The 18,745-nt window shown below is 35.3% G+C and overlaps 1 protein-coding gene across 3 annotated transcripts in view; it reads right to left on the bottom strand.

The window, feature by feature from the left end:
• The window catches only part of RSRC1 (arginine and serine rich coiled-coil 1), a 559,643-nt gene that overhangs the window by 245,706 nt on the left and 295,192 nt on the right, over window positions 1–18,745 (bottom strand). The window lies entirely within an intron of this gene.

Raw genomic sequence — 18,745 nt, forward strand, 5'->3', positions numbered from 1 at the left:
TTGCTCGCTTATAGTTTGCATTGGGTGTGGCTGTAAGTTGGCAAAGTCATTATAGCCTAAAGCAGGGGTCCCCAAACTTTTTACACAGGGGGCCAGTTTACTGTCCCTCAGACCGTTGGAGGGCCAGACCATAAAAAAAAACTATGAGCAAATCCCTATGCACACTGCACATATCTTATTTTTAAGTAAAAAAACAAAACAGGAACAAATACAATATTTAAAATAAAGAACAAGTAAATTTAAATCAACAAACTGACCAGTATTTCCATGGGAACTATGCTCCTCTCACTGACCACCAATGAAAGAGGTGCCCCTTCCGGAAGTGCGGCGAGGGCCAGATAAATGGCCTCAGGGGGCCACATGCAGCCCGCGGGCCGTAGTTTGGGGACCCCTGGCCTAAAGCTTAGTTTTAAGACTAAGCCTTTCCCGCTCTTTTAATACTAAGGTCTTCTCAACACTAAGCTTTTCCCCACACCCTTGACTGCTGCATGATGTGGGGTGGTGCACTCTCATGAGGAATCCCATTTATGCCTCAGATAAGTGGCTTTGTATCAGAGACTTCCTTAGTTATATACTGGCTTAAAGGCTTTAATTTTACACTATAAAATAAGGGAGACCAGGGGCTCACGTGCGCGCTCTCTCTCTCTCTTCCTGAAATTAGCATTGCAGAGGAGGCAGCCAAAATGGTGGAATGCTGAAGGAGAAGCCAGTTTGTGCAGAGTTTGTGCAGAGAAAAGGAGATGGGGAACAGAGGTGAATAAGGCTAGTAAGCTAGAAACCTTTGATTCTAGGAATACTTGGATGAGTCAGTGGCTTTGGGCGCCCTGCATGGAAAGGGAAGTGTTTTCCCGCTATGTATAGCTACCCATGGAGTATGAGCTAGGATTAAAGCTAATGGCCCTCCAGTTCTTGGCTCTGTTGTTTCATTACCGTCTGTCTGTCCGAATCAAATGCAAACCTGCGTGGGCCAGGCAGCTGTAATGGTGGCCGTGGCTACTGGCTTACAGTATGCATAGAAAGATATATTGCCAGTCAGTTGACCTTAGTTGTTCATTGATTGTTGTGTCATATGTGCCTTGACCGCAGGCCTTCAGCAGACCAAGTAACCCCTTGCTGGAGCCAGCAACCTTGGCTTCAAGTCGGTGGGTTTTTTGCTCAAACCAGATGAGCCCGTGCTCAAGCTGGCGACCTCGGGGTCTTGAACCTGGGTCCTCTGCATCCCAGTCCGACGCTCTATCCACTGCGCCACCGCCTGGTCAGGCCAGAATAAATCTTTATAAAACAACTTACTGTAGTTAAATCTATCTTTCTATTTATACTTTGGTTGCTCCGCTACCGCCCACCATAAAAGCTGGAACGTCCACTAGTGGGCGCTAGGGACCAGGTTGACTACCACTGATCTACATGAAGAAAATTATAAAATTCCTATGAACAAAGTAAAAGAAGAACTAAATAATTCAAGAGATATTACATGTTTACAATAGGAAGACTCAATATTGTCAAACATCAGTTCTTCCCACCTTTATCTATAGATTCAATGCAATTTCTAATGAAAATCCTAGTTATTTCATGGATGTCATCAAGCTGTTCCTAAAGTTTATAAGGAGAGATAAAAGGCCCAGAACAGCCAACAAATATAGGAAGAAGAACAAACTTGGAAGACTGACACTACTCAACTTCAGGGCTTACTATAAAGCAACAGTAATCAAGACAATGTGGTATTGGTGAAAGAATAGACAAATAGATATCAATAAAATAAAATAAAGTCCAGAAATTGACCAACATAATACAATTAACCTACTTTTAACAAAGAAGCAAAGGCAATACAATGGAGGGAGAAAAAAAAAAGGTCTTTTCAACAAATGGTGTTGTAACAACTGGATATTCACATGAAAAAAAAAATTAATGTAGGTTACAGAACTTGTACCCTCCACAAAAATTAACTCAAAATGGTTCACAAGTCTAAATATAAAATACAAATTAATAACACTGCTACAAGATAACATAGGAGAAGATAACCTAGATGACATTCAGAACAACTTTTTAGATAACATCATCAAAGGCATGATCCATAAAAGATATAAATGATACGCTGGACTTCATTAAAATTAAAAACGTTTGCTCTGTGAAAGACGATGTCAAAATAATTCGAATGCAAGTCACTAGGTTAAAAAAATTTTGCAAAAGATACGCCTGATAATGGGCTGTTATCCAAAATATACAAAGAACACTTAAAATTCAATAATTAAAAATATATAAAAATATGTCAATAACCTTAACAGATACTACACCAAACAAGATATGCAGATGAGGCCCTGGCCAGTTGGTTCAGCAGAGTGTCGCCTGGCGTGTGGAAGTCCCAGGTTTGATTCTCAGTCAGGGCACTCAAGAGAAGCACCCACGTGTTTTTCCATCCTTTTCCCTCTTCCTTACCTCTCTATCTCTCTTCCCCTCCCGCAGCCAAGGCTTGAATGTTTTAGCAAGTTGGCCCCAGGCACTAAACATGGCACCATGGCCTCGCCTCAGGAGCTAAAATAGCTTGGTTGCTGAGCAATGGAGCAGTGGCCCCAGATGGGCAGACCATCGGCCGTTAGCGGGCATGCCGGGTAGGTCCTGGTCTGGGCACATGCGAAGTCTGTCTCTCTGCCTCCCCACCTCTCACTTGAAAAAAAAAAAAAAAAGATATCCCAATGACAAAAATATAAAAAGATGTTCAAATGAAAATAACAATAAAATACCACTTATACACCAGCAGAATGGCAAAAATCCAGAGCACTGAGAACACCAAATGCAAAAATGTGAAGCAACAGGAACTCACAATCATTGCTGGTGTGAATGCAAATATGGTACAGCCACTTTGTAAGATGGTCTGGCTGTTACTCACAAAACTAAATATACTTTTATCATATGATTCAGCAACAGCACTCCTTGGTATACACACAAAGGAGCTGAAAACATATCCATACTAAAATCTGCATGTAGAACTAGAATAGCCAAAGCATTCTGAAAAAGAAGAACAAAACTGAAGGACCACTAACTGCTTTCAAGACTTACTATAGAATTATAGTGATCATGGCAGTGTGGTACTGGCAAAAGGATAGACAGACATATAGATCAATGAAATAGAACAGAGAATTCATAATCAACCTAGCCATATTTGGTCAACAGATGTTTTACAAAAGTACAAAGACAATTCCATTGGAGAAAATACAAATGGTACAGTGTTAATTAGATATCCATATACAAATAAAAAATCCCATACTTCATTCAATACACAAAACTTAATTAATAGACCTCAGTTCTACACGTAACATCTAAACTATGAAAATTCTAGAAGAAAACAAAAGCAAGTCTTTCTGGCTAGGCAAAAATTTCTTAGATACAACACTGAAAACATATACATAAAAGAAAAACTGATAAATTGGACTTCAACATTAACAACCTCTGCTCTTCAAAAGACACTGTTAAAAGAATGTAAACATACAATAAAATATGCAAAAAATGCAAATTACATATCTTAAAAAGAAGTCCCTAGGAGATATATAACTCAAAACTCAGCAAGTGAAAAACAATAACCCTTCTTTTTTCTTATGGGAAAAGAGGATCTGTGATGGCAAATAAGCACATAAATAAATGCTCAACAACATTCTTCATAAGGGAAATTCAAATAAAACCACCATGAGATACCTCTATATACCCCATGGAACGATCAAAGCAAAACAAAAACTGTAATACCAAGAACTGACAAAGATGTAAAAGAACTTGATTTCTCATAGGGAACACAAAGTGATCCAGCCACTTTGGAAAACAGTTTGCAGTTTCTTTTTATTTTTATTTTTTTTATTCCATGCTTTATTAATCTACTCACTACGTTCCATACCTTATGTAACACTTTACAGTTTGCAGTTTCTTATAAAGTTAAAAATAAAACTGTCATACTATCCAGCAATCCCTGTTGTAGGTATTTACCATGAAACATAAAATCCTATTTGAGAATGTCATTATGGTTTAATTCATAAATTGAAAACAACCTAAATACTTTCAATTAATTAATACACATAATGGAATACTACTCAATAATAAAAGAAGAAAATACTGGCATATCCAACAACATGGATAAATCACAAAATTATGCTATGCAAAAAAAGCCAGACTCAAAAAGCTGTATGATTTCATTTACATGACTTATTGGAAAAGTCAAAACTGTAGGGACAAAAAAATAGATCAGTGGTTTTAGGAACTAAAAGTGGTGGGAGAAGTTCACAACAAAGGGTAATGGGGAAATCTTGAGGGATGATAAAATTGTTCTATATCTTAATTCTGGGTGGTGTTACAACTGTTACCATGCTTAAAAAATCAAAGAACTTTCACTAAAAAAATGCATTTTATAGTATATATGTTAATAATTTTTAAAAAATATTGTTTAGAAAATAAATAGGTAAGGCACAGACAAGGAGAAAATATTTATAAAGTATATACCTGATTTGTAGTCAGAGTATATAAATAACTCTACAAGTCAATAATATAAACAATTCCTTTAAAATAGACAACATATGAGCAGATACTTCATAAAAGTATACAGTTGTCAAACGACCGCATGAAAAGACACTAAACCTCGTGACTTATCACAGGACTGCACATTAGAGTCAAATGAAATAACACATTTCAAAAGAAGTGCTGAAATTAAACAGCAGAATACTGACAACACTAAGTGATGTCAAGGATATGGAACAAATAGGACTTTCATGCATCAGTGGGAAAACAAAATGACACAGCCACTATGGAAAACAGTTTGGCAGTTTCCTATGAAGTTTAAATGACACACCATATAACCAAGCAATCCAGTTCCTAAGTGTTAATTCAAGAGAAATGAAAATAGATGTTTACAAAAACTTGTACTCAAATGTTCATATAAGTTTTATTCATAAAAATCATAAACTGGAAACAACCCATGTGTTCAATGACTGCTAGATAAGTAAACAAACTGGTAGGACTATAAATGGAATACTACTCAGCAGTAACAAGAAAGGGTGCTCACAGCAATCCAGACAGATCTGAAGAGCTCTGTGCCAAGTGAAAGACCACAGACAAAAGTCCATATACTCTATGGTTCTGAAATAGCAAAGTGACGGTGACATAAAGCAGGTCTGAAATGGGGAGAGAAAACTGACTTCAAAGGAGTACAAGAAAACTTTTTGTAATAATGTAAATGTTTATTATCAAAATTTTGGTGGTTGGTTATGTGACTGTATACATTTTCAAAACATCAAATTTCAAACTAAATATTGAGGAATTTCATCATGTTTAAATGAAACCTTTTCTATACCTCCTCTCAGGTTATCTTCATCACTAATCAGGAAATAAAAACAACCCCCCAAAAAGTTTTTAATAATCTTAAATCCCACCCCCAGGGAAAATAACCACTATTAGCATTTTGATATATAACACCCAGGATATTTTTCAATGTAAATAAAAACTTTTGGTCAAAATTAAAATAGAACCACTCTTAATACTGTTCAAAAACATTTAAAAAAATTCCAAAATAGATCACAAATATTTTCTCTTTCAATAAATATACTGTGTACATTAAAATAGAAAAAGACTATGCTATAACCATCTTAGTTTTAAGTAAACACCAAGAATTCCTACTGTATAATGTCCTTTGTTTCCATTAATTATTTCAACATTTACAAAACTTGGTTTTTAATAAAACCAATACATATAATGCAATTTAATTCACAAGTCTTGTATCTCTAAGAAATGTATTTTTTAGTCTTGCTAAATAACCCTCATAAAATAGAACAAAATCTTAACTTTTATGGAATGACAGAACAATAAAAAATAACAGTAAACATTAAATAAACATAAATTAATTTTTTTAAAAAGAGAAAGGATTATCTGATGTGTTACCATCAACTCTGTAAATTTAGGAGATGTATTCACACATAAAAAGATACACTCTATTTAAACAGTTGTTTTTTTATTACTATGAAAGAAAAAAAGAAACCCCAGGGTCTAAAATGTAATGAGTGATCCTATTAGTTCCACCAGACTAAAATCATACAGTCTACGTATGTGGTCTTTTCAGCCACATCTGTCATGAACCATCACAAAATGCACATTTACATCACAAAATGCAAAATACTGAGCACTGATTTAGTAGATGAGACCGGGGAAAGTATTCATCACTTGCTTTTCCCCAAAAAGAAACTCTGGCTCACAGGAAGATAGGTGACTGTTTTTTGTGGAGTATACTCGGAACTTACACACTTCAGAATCAAATCTTAATCAATCTGAACAACAAAGCAAAAACTATAATAAAGTAAAAGACCGAATAAAAAAATAAAAAAAAACCCAGAGGAAATCTCATGGCTTTCTTAAATCCCAATATTTTGTTCAGCTAGAAAACATAGATCAATTATTTAAAATATTTGTAATATATTAAAAAATATAGAAATGTTTACACATAGTAGATGCTCAATAAATGAAATACTTAATATTTAAATATTTAATGAAGCACATTTTATTAAGCATTTTATATACTGATTTGATATTCCTCTTTGGAATGTTTTGTTACAGAAAATAGAATTTTTACTTAATATAAAAATCTATAAAATAGAAGAGTTTTGAATTAATTATTTGCTTGACCTATCTGAAATCTATATTAATCACTTTTTGGTAAATTTTTTATGGTATTATATTACTCTTACAAAAAATCAGACCTGTAATTCTCCTTAAAGAAAAAGGTTATCGTTCAAAACACTTGAATGGCTTAAATTAAGAAACAGTAAAAGGTGATCAATAAAAAAATAATTCTGTTTTAGATAAAAAATTGACAATGATTTTAAAACCACTGAAAAAGAAACTGCAAATCTGATATATAAAAACTCTCCAAATCTTATACACTTGTCAGTCTTTGAATAATGAAGTCTGGGGGAAAATAAATTCACAGACACCCAAGTGAATTGGCAACTGTAAGTGACAGAAGCCCTTCTAAATCCTCTGTTTACACTGGGGATTAGTGGAGTAGATTTTGAGGTGCAAACTGAACAGTCCATGGTCAAGGGAACCTGCTCCCTGTCAGCCCGCAGGGCATAAGGACAAAGCATGGTCCTGGTAGGAAGTGACCCATAAACGTATTCCTACGCAGGATTTATACAAAGCCAGTCTGCCTCACAGAAACTCCATATGACCATTAACTGGCCTGCACGGCCTGCCAGGAGGCCTAATTACAGGTCTACAGAGCCCAATAACAAAAGCTGAAGGGCTTTAGCCTAGGGATGATCTGCTTTATACTGACTTGAGAGAGTCCATATAGAGGACCCAAAAGAAAGAGGTTTAGCTTTAAAATTCTCCCCAGAGATCCAGCATTGTACTCGAGTCTAGAAAGCCCACATGCAACATACTTCAGCTAGGCTTAAACATACCAGCCTCTCAAAATTAACATTCAACTACTGTCTGCTTAACATCTGCTCAAACATGGCAAGTTGCTGTGGTATTGTTAGACTCTAGCTGATGGCTTTCTTCTTACTAAATATTACTATAAATAAATAATGGCCATTCACACATAAACATGTAACTGATGCAAAAAGAACTTATACTTTTTAAAAGCAAGTTACTTAATGATAGTCCTTAGGAAACAATATTATATCTTTTTGACTTAACATAAGCCAAAAACCTTGTTCATAATTGAAAACTGAAAGTCAAGTTAACATTGTCAATTTGATTTTGCATTAAAGCTATTATTTTTTATATAGAATTTCTGAAGTTTGCAGAAACCATATTTGCTAACAACAAGATTTTAACCAAAGCCCAAGTTGATTAAACTATTTAAGATTTCACTCATTTGTTTCCTTTAAAAAGCATTCATAATTTTTGATAACTTCTAACTGTATATGCATGCTGGGTTAGGAGAATGTGTGGCTCAGTATCTCTTCTTTCACTACCTCATAAAGCCACTCCAGTGATGCCATAAAAAGCTACTCTTCCTCATACTTGCTAATATCTATGGAACACTTCATTGCTGTTAGGTACTGTTCTAAACACTTTATTATATTAACTCTCATAAAACTCTCATTATTATTAAAATTAAACCATATTAAAATTAGGTCTCATAAAAACTTTTAAAGATACACATTATTATTATGCCCATTTCATAAATGGAAGAAAAAATGATGTTCAGCAAGTTTTAAAAACTTTCCCATGGCTTTATCAGTAGCTAATGGAGCTGGAAATGGCACCACCAGAATATGTAGCCTTTCAGAATCATTGCTAACATACTATGTAGTAGGTACCGTTCTGAGTGTTTTGCATATCTTAACTCATTTAAACATCCTAACTGCAGCACCATTAGTTATGTACTATTAATATCTCCACCTCACAGGTGAGGAAGGGGAACAGAGCAAAGGGGAAGTGACATGCCCAAGCTCACAAGGTTAGTCAGTGAAGCTGGGTATGAATCAAGATTGCCAATACACAATCAAGCAGAAGACTACATGAAGAAAAAAGAAGTCTGAAAACTACTTATTTATAAAAACCAGAAGTTAATTTTTCAATCACTTGCTCTGGTTTTTAGGTTTGTCCTACATTAAAGCCTGTTTCGCAATAAATCAGGATATTTCTTGGACCCACATATCAGTGGTTAGAGACTTAGAGAGCAAAACTACTCTCAGCTTTAAATCAGGGTAAGAGAATGGCTTTCTATGCTCCCTGGAAATAGTACAGCATTATCATAGCAATCTCATTTGTAGTGTTCAGAATCACAAATATTTATAGTTAGATTGAACTTTAGGTAGTACTGAGACTTCTGTATCACATAGCTATGAGGAGAAAAGGTCAGGACCTGGCTTTTAGGTGTTCAATAGGTAACTACTTAAAATAAAATCTAAGTAGTTTATTCTGCTGCAGAAGATGGGAGCGAGGCACTTATGGCTTATTTCTAAGCATGGCTTCCTACCTGGATATAACGTGTGAGGGTGTGCCCCTCATCTGTGTTTTTAACAATACTTAATCAGCTTCTATCCTAGCAAGGGTCTCTGAAATGCAGGTCATTAGTTAGGTTGGTGACAAAAACACTAGAAGTCATAAACCATCACCCTAGATTATTTAAAGTTATCAAAATGTAACTATTATGAGCACTGTAACAGTTAAGAAAAAGAACATTTTTTTAACTGAAACTTTAATCCTTTTCCATTATCAATTAGAAAAAACTCACTTCAGAATCAAAGGCTTGATTGAAGATAGTAATTATTTTATTGTAAGATAACTGCAGAATTATACACCTAAAAAATAAAACTCCAGGGTCTATATTTGGTAATATTTTCTGATCACCCTTCTTTCTGCCCAACATACTCAGGGATTTAACACATGAATAGAAATAGCTCAAGAGTCAGAAATCATTGGATTTGAATACTGGTTCTGCCACTTATTAGCTATGTGATCTCTTATAAGTCATTTATGCTTTCAGGATATTTGTAAAATGAAGCTAATTAGCTCTCCACGCAGTGATGTGTGTCAAATGATAAAAGATTTATAGAAGTGCTTTGAAAACTATAAAGCATAATACAAAAGGGTTGTAGACATAACTCAGAAAATAAAATATTACAGAAGTTTTATGATAAAGGTGATTTACCATACATGCACTAAAAATAATATAATTTTAAAGGCTGCATATGTCAGTAATTTTATGGAAAGTACAACGTTAAGGAGATTTTAGAAAAAACATATCTCAAAACTACATATACTGTAAAAAGTGTCATCTTTTTGTGCTAACGAATATTTGTTTTGAAAAATATCTCTCCTCTAAATTCTTCTAACCTATGAGCATACTTGGCATAATATAATATTGTTTCTGTGGAAACCAAAATAATGTTTGGAAAGGTGCTAAAATGTCAAACAACAGTAAGAACAAAAGAGACAGAAACAAGTCTTTAAGCTTCTTATTCCTTCTTTCTCTCCTGTGATAATCATGTTTTATTATCTTTTTTGTCATACACTACCTGAAAATTTAAGATAAAAAAATCAGATTGTTATATATCTTTCATATTTGAAGCCAGAAAACCTTTTCATACATTTACTTTAAAATTCATCAAATAGTGATTAAAATGAGCACATCACCATTGAAAGGTTCAATTTTCAATTATCCAGATCATTTGTTTCTCTACAATGACTTATTCACCAAATATGAATAGCTAGAATTCTATTTGGTATAGTACCACTAATGACAGGTACTTTTAAAACTGCTGAGAAAGATTTTAAAGTTTTAGATATGGTTCCCGAGCTTCAGAAGTTTGTCATTTCATTGGGAAAGTAAGTCTAGCACTCACAAATCAAATATATCAGCACTATGTGAGTAAATATTAGCATAAATGGTGTGTATGGACAAGAACAAAAAGAATTCAAAGGAGGAGAGAAAGATCATGTGCTGAAATGGTCAGGGAAATCATGTGAAAATTTTATTTGAGATGTATCCTCCATATAGGAAGAAGGGAAGAGGAAAGAAGATATTTCTAGAAAAGAGAAAATTCTGAGCAAAGATCTCAGGTAGAAAAAAACATGAGTAACTCAAAGAATAATGAGAAAGAGTACAGAAGTGAATTATAACAAATAAAGATATTAAAGTCTGTGGATCTACCCTACAGAACCTTGAAACCTTAAGCATAGAAGTGTAATATTGATTTTGTAAGCTACTGAGAGCCAACGAATAATTTTGAGCAAAGGAATAGCATGATCAAATAGTAGCTGAGAAAGAATCATCTAGCTGTTGTTTTCACAAAAAGCAATATGAAAAATAGACATTTTTCTGGTGGTTACCATTTACCAGGTTCTGGATTGGGCACTTTACATATTATAATATTGTAATATTTATCTTCACAACAACCCTATAAAGTAATTATTATCTTCTCCCTTACAGATGAGGATATTATGAAGCAGAAAAATTCCTATTCTAACTTTCAAACAGGTAACTTAAACGTGCGACACAGTGAAGCTGAGACATTTGGGGCCTGCACTCATATACTGCTGGTAAGAAAATAATGTAATTCAACTGCTGTGAAAAATTTTGGTAACTTCTCAAAGAGTTAAACATAGTATTACCAAATGACTCCACAATTATACATCTAGGCATATACCCCCAATTTATAACTAGGTATTCAAAAAAGTACTTGTATATAAATTTCATGGCACTGCCATTCACAACAACCAAAAGGTGAAAATGATCCAAATTTCCATCAATATATAAATGAATAAACAAATAGTATATATACATACAATGGAATATTATTCAGCCATCAACAGAAGTAAAACACTGACACATTTTATAGCATTGCTGTACCTCCAAACATCATGCTAAATAAAAGAAGCTAAACACACAAGCCACACATTCTATGATTCTATTTATAAAAAATATCCAGAATAGATAAATTTATAGAGAAATAGGGCCAACCTGGGGAGTAGAGAGAAAACTGCTTAATATCCTGTTTCCCTGAAAATAAGACATCCCCCGAAAATAAGACCTAGTGCAATTTTTTTCAAGCTTAGAAATATAAGGCCTCCCCGGAAAATAAGACCTAGTACGTCTTTAGGAGCAAAAATTAATATAAGACACTGTCTTATTTTCGGGGAAACGGTAGATTGTTGTACATGGAAATAGTCACAGGAAGTTCTTGATGGAATTCTGAGTTTGGCTGGTTATGCTGATGTTTGTGATGACATGACTACAGTATATTAATAAATGTTTATTTTTTTGTTCAACAAAAACTGTGAGTTCTTGTTCACAGAAAAATAAGACATCCCCTGAAAAACAGACCTAGCGTGTTTTAGGAGCAAAGATTAATATGACACTGTCTTATTTTCAGGGAAACACGGTAGTGACAGTTTTACTTTGGAATGATACAAATGTTTTAGCCCTAGATAGAGGTGGTGATTATAAAGCATTGTGAATGCACTTAATACCATTTAAAATACATACATAAAATACACACATAATTGTACATGTTAAACAATTATGGTTAATTTTATATTATGTAAATTTTACCTCTACACATTATATTTAAAAAATAGAGAACTATAGTAAATACTAGAAAATATACATATCTGTTATACTCCACTTTAAAAAATCCTGTTTTAGCCCGACCAGGTGGTGGCGCAGTGGATAGAGCGTCAGACTGGGATGTGGAAGGACCCAGGTTCGAGACCCCGAGGTCGCCAGCTTGAGCACGGGCTCATCTGGTGTGAGCAAAAAGCTCACCAGCTTGGACCCAAGGTCGCTGACTCGAGCAAGGGGTTACTCGGTCTGCTGAAGGCCCGCGGTCAAGGCACATATGAGAAAGTAATCAATGAACAACTAAGGTGTTGCAAGGAAAAATTGATGTTTGATGCTTCTCATCTCTTTCCGTCCCTGTCTATCCCTCTCTCTGACTCTCGCTCTGTCTCTGAAATAAAAAAAAAATAAATAAAAAAAAATCCTGTTTTAGCTAACCAAATTGCTCAAAGTCACAGAATGAGCAGGAAGCAGACTGAGAACCCTTCCACTATTCACTACCAACTCTCTGGAGAACTGAAGCAAAAGACCAATTAAGAGGAAATGGATTAGCCTTTGGTGAAATGTTTGCTTGACTAAGGAGATAACAGTGGAAAGATGATAAAGGGATAAATATAAAAAATATTCAAAATAAGAGTCATTAATTCTAGGTGAATGATTGACCATACAGAAGTCAAAGAAAAATTTCAAAGGATTGAATCTTAAGATGATAAAATTATTTTTAAAAAGGAAAGAAAAATCATGGCACAGTTTGTAATTGGATTTACTCAGTATCATAGAATAAATCATTAGCTGAGGTTACAACTTAGATTCAGTTTTAAAAATTCATACAATTTTGCAACTTTCTGTGTCTTATGGCCATTTGAAGATTTAAAAAGCAACGTTTGATATAACCTTAAACATTAAAGAGACATAATATTTGGTTTCTATTGCAATTGAGCAATGAACTTGAAAAAAGATTCTACCTAAATCTGAAGATTTATCATAGCAAAGGATAAAAATGTGACAGTTTAGTGCATATAAAATATAATTATAATAAAATCTGATTTCAAATCATGTTGGTACAATAAACATGACACCCTACAGTAAGGTTATTGTTATTGTTGCTTAATGTTATTTTACTTTTTCAAAGCCATACCCCTAATAATAGTTGTCAAATGTTCTACATAAACTTTACTTACAAACTAGTAATATCAATATTATTAACATTCACTAATAAGTCAATAATAATTCACTGGTTTTATATAAAACTTTCTACTGGGACCCACAGTAAAAGATTAAGTCTAATCAGCAAGATTCTATATTCAAACCCTATCAACCCGATTATGGAAATTATAATGCTGAAATAAATCCTGTCTCAAGAATCCTGCATACAGCCCTAACTAAGTCTTTTCCTGTATCCAATTTCAAGGCCCCAAAAGTCAAAAGTGTTTTCCCTGGAAACTCTTCAGGTAAACTCCAATGTCATGAATGGGCATTATCAGGCCCTCCTATCCACCTACCTCAATTTTAGGACTAGGCTAAGATTTGAACTGCATTCCTTACCAAACTGAGATCAAAGTACTTTATTCTCCTCTCTTCATTTGTTTACTTTTAATAATACAATGAACACGTTAAGTTCATCACTGAAACAGAAGTGGACTTCGTAAGTTCTACATTGCTTAGATGCTCCTCCCCTATATGTCATCCATCTGTCTCCCCTCTCCAAGCCACAAATTCTCATTAAAAGCAATACTGAATATTTTCCAAAGGGATATAACATAGTATATTATGAAGCAATATATTCATAAAACTGGTATCAACAAGCAAAGTCTAGTAAAAATGGTTACTTAACCAGTGGCAATGAAAAGAAGCACAGTTCTCTTGTAAAACAATTTAGCAAAAATGTATAAAAAATGCTCTAAAGATTAATACCCCCTAATCTCATAGACTCATTTCTATAGTGACCACCCTCAAGAAAATAATCTAAAATAACCAAAATACAATTTGTAACATGATGCATATCATGGTGTTACTGAGAAGGAAAAGCTAGAAAAAACATTAACTCAATAAGAAGAAATTAAGTAATGCTACATTTTGCTAAGGTCTGTCCTTTGCTTCTCCAGGTCAATATACATTTTTTAATTTGAATAGTGCCATAATATTTTGAAAGTCTCTCAAATATACAGAACCTAGCATTTTATCCTTAATGACATTTTTTAAATTGTGACTGATAAAAATAAGTTCTACACTGTGAGATCTGGACTGTCAGGTTTGTTTTATAATATGCTTGAAAATCATATTAAAAGATCAAGAAATAAAAGAAAACTGTATAAAACTATGAAATAAAATTCTTATAGTTGTATTGATGAAAACAAATATTTTCTGTACTAAGCACCATAAGTATTTTCCTTTAAAACAAGTTTGTCAATACTCAAAGTAAGAACTAAAAAGATTTTTCAAAGCAAAATGCCACTCAAGAATGAATGTATATCACAGTGGTCCCCAATCCCTGGGCCGCAGACTGGTACCGGTCCGTGGGCCATTTGGTACCAGTCTGCAGAGAAAGAATAAATAACTTACATTATTTCCGTTTTATTTATACTTAAGTCTGAACAATGTTTTATTTTTAAAAAATGTCCAGATTCCCTCTGTTACATCTGTCTAAGACTCACTCCTGATGCTTGTCTCGGTCACATGATACATTGCCGCTAAAATTAAACCCATAAACTAGCAAAATGAGTGAAAAACAAAATTCCATTGAAAGTTTTTTTGCGAAGTGGAAAAGGGCCAGTGAGGAGAGAGAATAAGAACCTACAACCTCGGCCCTGGCCGGTTGGCTCAGTGGTAGAGCGTCAGCCTGGCGTGCAGGAGTCCCGGGTTCGATTTCCGGCCAGGGTACACAGGAGAAGCGCCCATCTGCTTCTCCACCCCTTCCCCTCTCCTTCCTCTCTGCCTCTCTCTTCCCCTCCCGCAGCCGAGGCTCCATTGGAGCAAAGATGGCCCGGGCACTGGGGATGGCTCCTTGGTCTCTGCCCCAGGCGCTAGAGTGGCTCTGGTCTCAACAGAGCGATGCCCCGGAGGGGCAGAGCATCGCCTCCTGGTGGGCAGAGCATCGCCCCTGGTGGGCGTGCCGGGTGGATCCCGGTCAGGCGCATGCGGGAGTCTGTCTGACTGTCTCTCCCCGTTTCCAGCTTCAGAAAAATACAAAAAAAAAAAACAAACAAAAAAACCCCTACAACCTCAAAGAAAAAGAAGGTTTCATTTAACAGACAATACCAGGAGTCCTACTTGAAGTAATGATTTATCGCAACTGGTGATTCTCAGGCACCAAGGCCGCTCTGCATAATATGAGGCGACTGGTTAAGTAATGAGGCAATGAAGCCTTCAAAACTGCTTCGCCACTTGGAGACCAAGCACCCTACTTTAAAAGACAAGCCTTCTGAGTATTTTGAAAGAAAAAAAGCATGAACAAGAAGGACAGAAACAATTACTGGTGGCCACTACATCAATAAATGCGAGTGCACTGAGAGCATCATATTTGGTGGCTAGTCGTATTGCTAAGGCTAAGAAGCCATTCACCATTGGTGAAGAATTGATCCTTCCAGCCACTAAAGACATTTGTCGTGAATTTCTAGGAGAGGCTGCGGTTAAAAAGATAAGATAGCACAGATGCCTCTTTCGGCTACCACCTTCACACGGCGCATTAAGGAAATAGCAGAGGACATTGAATCACAATTGTTGGAAAGGATTAATAAATCACCGCGGTACGCTCTCCAGGTTGGCAAATCTACAGATATTGACAACAAGGCAATGCTACTTGTTTACGTGCATTATCTTTATCAAGAGGATGTGCATGAGGATATGTAATGTGCACTATCATTGCCAACCAAAACCACAGCTACAGAACTATTTAAATAGCTGGATGAGCCTGACCTGTGGTGGTGCAGTGGATAAAGCGTCAACCTGGAAACGCTGAGTTCACTGGTTCGAAACCCTGGGCTTGCCTGGTCAAGGCACATATGGGAGTTGATGCTTCCAGCTCCTCCCCACCTTCTCTCTCTGTCTCTCTCCTCTCTCTCTCCCTCTCTGTCTCTCTCTCTCCCTTTCTCTCTCCTCTCTAAAATGAATTTTAAAAATTAAAATAAATAAATAAATAGCTAAAATGAATTTAAAAATTAAAATAAATAAATAAATAAATAGCTGGATGACTATATATCAGGAAAATGCAATGCACAGTTTTTTGTGTTGGCATATGCACAGATGGAGCTGCTGACATGATTGAAAGGATGTCTGGTTTAACTACTCGGATTAAGGAGGTTGCACCTGAATGCGAGTATATGCATTGTGTCATTCACAGGAAAATGCTTGCTAGCCGAAATATACCACTGGAACTTAACAGCGTATTGAATGATGTCGTTAAAGTTATTAACCACATCAAAGCACACGCCCTTCACTTGCGCCTGTTCGAGCAACTTTGTGAGGAAATGAACGCGGAGCACAGACACCTTCTCTTATACACAGAAATAAGATGGTTATCCCGAGGGAGGTCCCTGGCTAGAGTGTTTGAATTACAAGAGCCGCTGCAGAGATTTCTCTCAGAAAAAAAGTCACCGCTAGCAGCACATTTCAGTAACGAGGAATGGGTGGCAAAACTTGCTTACTTGTGTGACATATTTAACCTCCTCAATGAACTCAATCGGTCACTTCAGGGGAAAATGACAACTGTCTTCAAGTTGGCAGATAAAGTAGCTGCATTTAAAGCCAAACTGGATTTCTGGGACGATGCCTGAACAGGGGTATATTTAACATGTTTCAAACATTCGCGGGAATTTTGGAAGAGACTGAGCCCAAGCCTTCATTGTCCCAGCTGGTGCATGATCACCTGTATTTGCTTTTAAAAGAGTTTGAACACTACTTCCCAACCACAAAAGACCCACGAATTGCCAAGGAATGGATCCATGATCCATTTGTCAACAAACCAGGTGAATCCAGTGTGTCTATGCAAGAAGAGGATCAACTACTAGAGATCACAAATGACAGAGGCCTTAAAAATATGTTCGAGACTACAACTCTGCCGGTATTCTGGATTGAAGTCATGGCAGAAAGAATACCTACCCCGTGATCACCACAAAAGCACTAAAAACCCTGTTGCCATTTCTGACATCCTATTTGTGTGAAGCGGGATTTTCTGCAGTGATAGCAACCAAAACAAAATTACGGAATAGACTGGACATAAGCAACACACTTAGGGTGTCATTGTCTCCCATTATCCCTAGATGGGACCATCTCGTTGCAGAGAAACAAGCTCAGGGCTCCCACTGATTTAGTGTTATGGTTGTTGAGAGATAGACTACTATATCTTATTCTATATAAACATTAAAATAAATAACCCTTAACTTATAATATTCATAACAATGGTGAGTTATATTTTTCATGCACTTTAAATTTGTTTTTGTGTTGTATCTTATTTTTAAGGCATGTTTAAATGTTACCATAGCGACTGGAAAGTGTTTGGAGGCAGAGAGGATGTTACTCATGTTATGTTGCTGGTGCAATGTTAAGAGGATGCTTCTAATAAAGTTGCATAGGAGTACACAGTGGATTCATGTTTATTTTTATTGTCATAGGTTCATGATTGGTAGTGAGCCTGAACCTATCATATTACATATTGATGTCAGACATGAAACGTTATCAGAATAACAAATTTAAATATAGCCTGAATAATGAGGACATGCTCGTTCCTCATTTAACTTAGCCCAATAAATATCATAAGTTCAACAATTATATATATTTAAAAATATCACAGTTTTTACACTGGTTGCATAATTTTATTTTGTGCATTTATCCATCCCAACCTAAAGGCCAGTCCATGAAAATATTTTCTGACATTAAACCGGTCCGGGGCCCAAAAAAGGTTGGGGACCACTGGTATATCATGTAAATAATAGTCAAACTAACTAGCTTCATCTTGTAGTACAAAATTCTATAGCAAGCAAAATTTTAATGCATCATGTTTTCTACATAACTAAAGATAAAACAAGTAAAGTTAATACATAAAATATAAGAGACATTTAAAGTAACACAGAAGTGGTATAGAGACTCATAGTCAAAATACGGTACTTAGCAATTTTTATCCCTCTATGTGGTAAGTAACTTCTGTTACTGATTTATGAAACTAGTGTAAAATTTACACTGGTGTTCCCAATCTTTAGACTGTAAACATTTTGTGTCAGAATGCAAGGAGCAAATGTAAGATATCCTTAAATCATGCGCACACATATATTTTTCTCAATCAAGGAATACAAAAATACAACTGCTGTCATTTGGTAGTCTCAAATTACTTTTGATGGTAAAACCTAATTCCCTTTTTACAACTGGAAATGATAAATTCTTTACGGATCTTTAAAAAGTAAACCTGAAAAATATGTACTACCTTGGGGATATTATTCTAACCCTACTTCATACTTGATCCTGACAACTTATTATCTGAGTCAGTTATGTACATTTTTGAAAAGCACAATAAGATTCAGAGTAAAATATTAGTACTCAGAATAAATGACATGGATCTTTATATTTTTTAAAAGGTAAATTATTTAATGTCTACATGAATCTGGATATGCTATCTAAAATCAAGGTCACAGCATTATGTCATTGAGAAATAAAACATATAGTATTTAAAGACTAAATGGTATCCAGAACAAACATACCAATTAATTAGTAGAA

Source organism: Saccopteryx leptura, chromosome 2, assembly GCF_036850995.1.
Source record: "Saccopteryx leptura isolate mSacLep1 chromosome 2, mSacLep1_pri_phased_curated, whole genome shotgun sequence".
NCBI classification, from domain to species: Eukaryota; Metazoa; Chordata; class Mammalia; order Chiroptera; family Emballonuridae; genus Saccopteryx; species Saccopteryx leptura.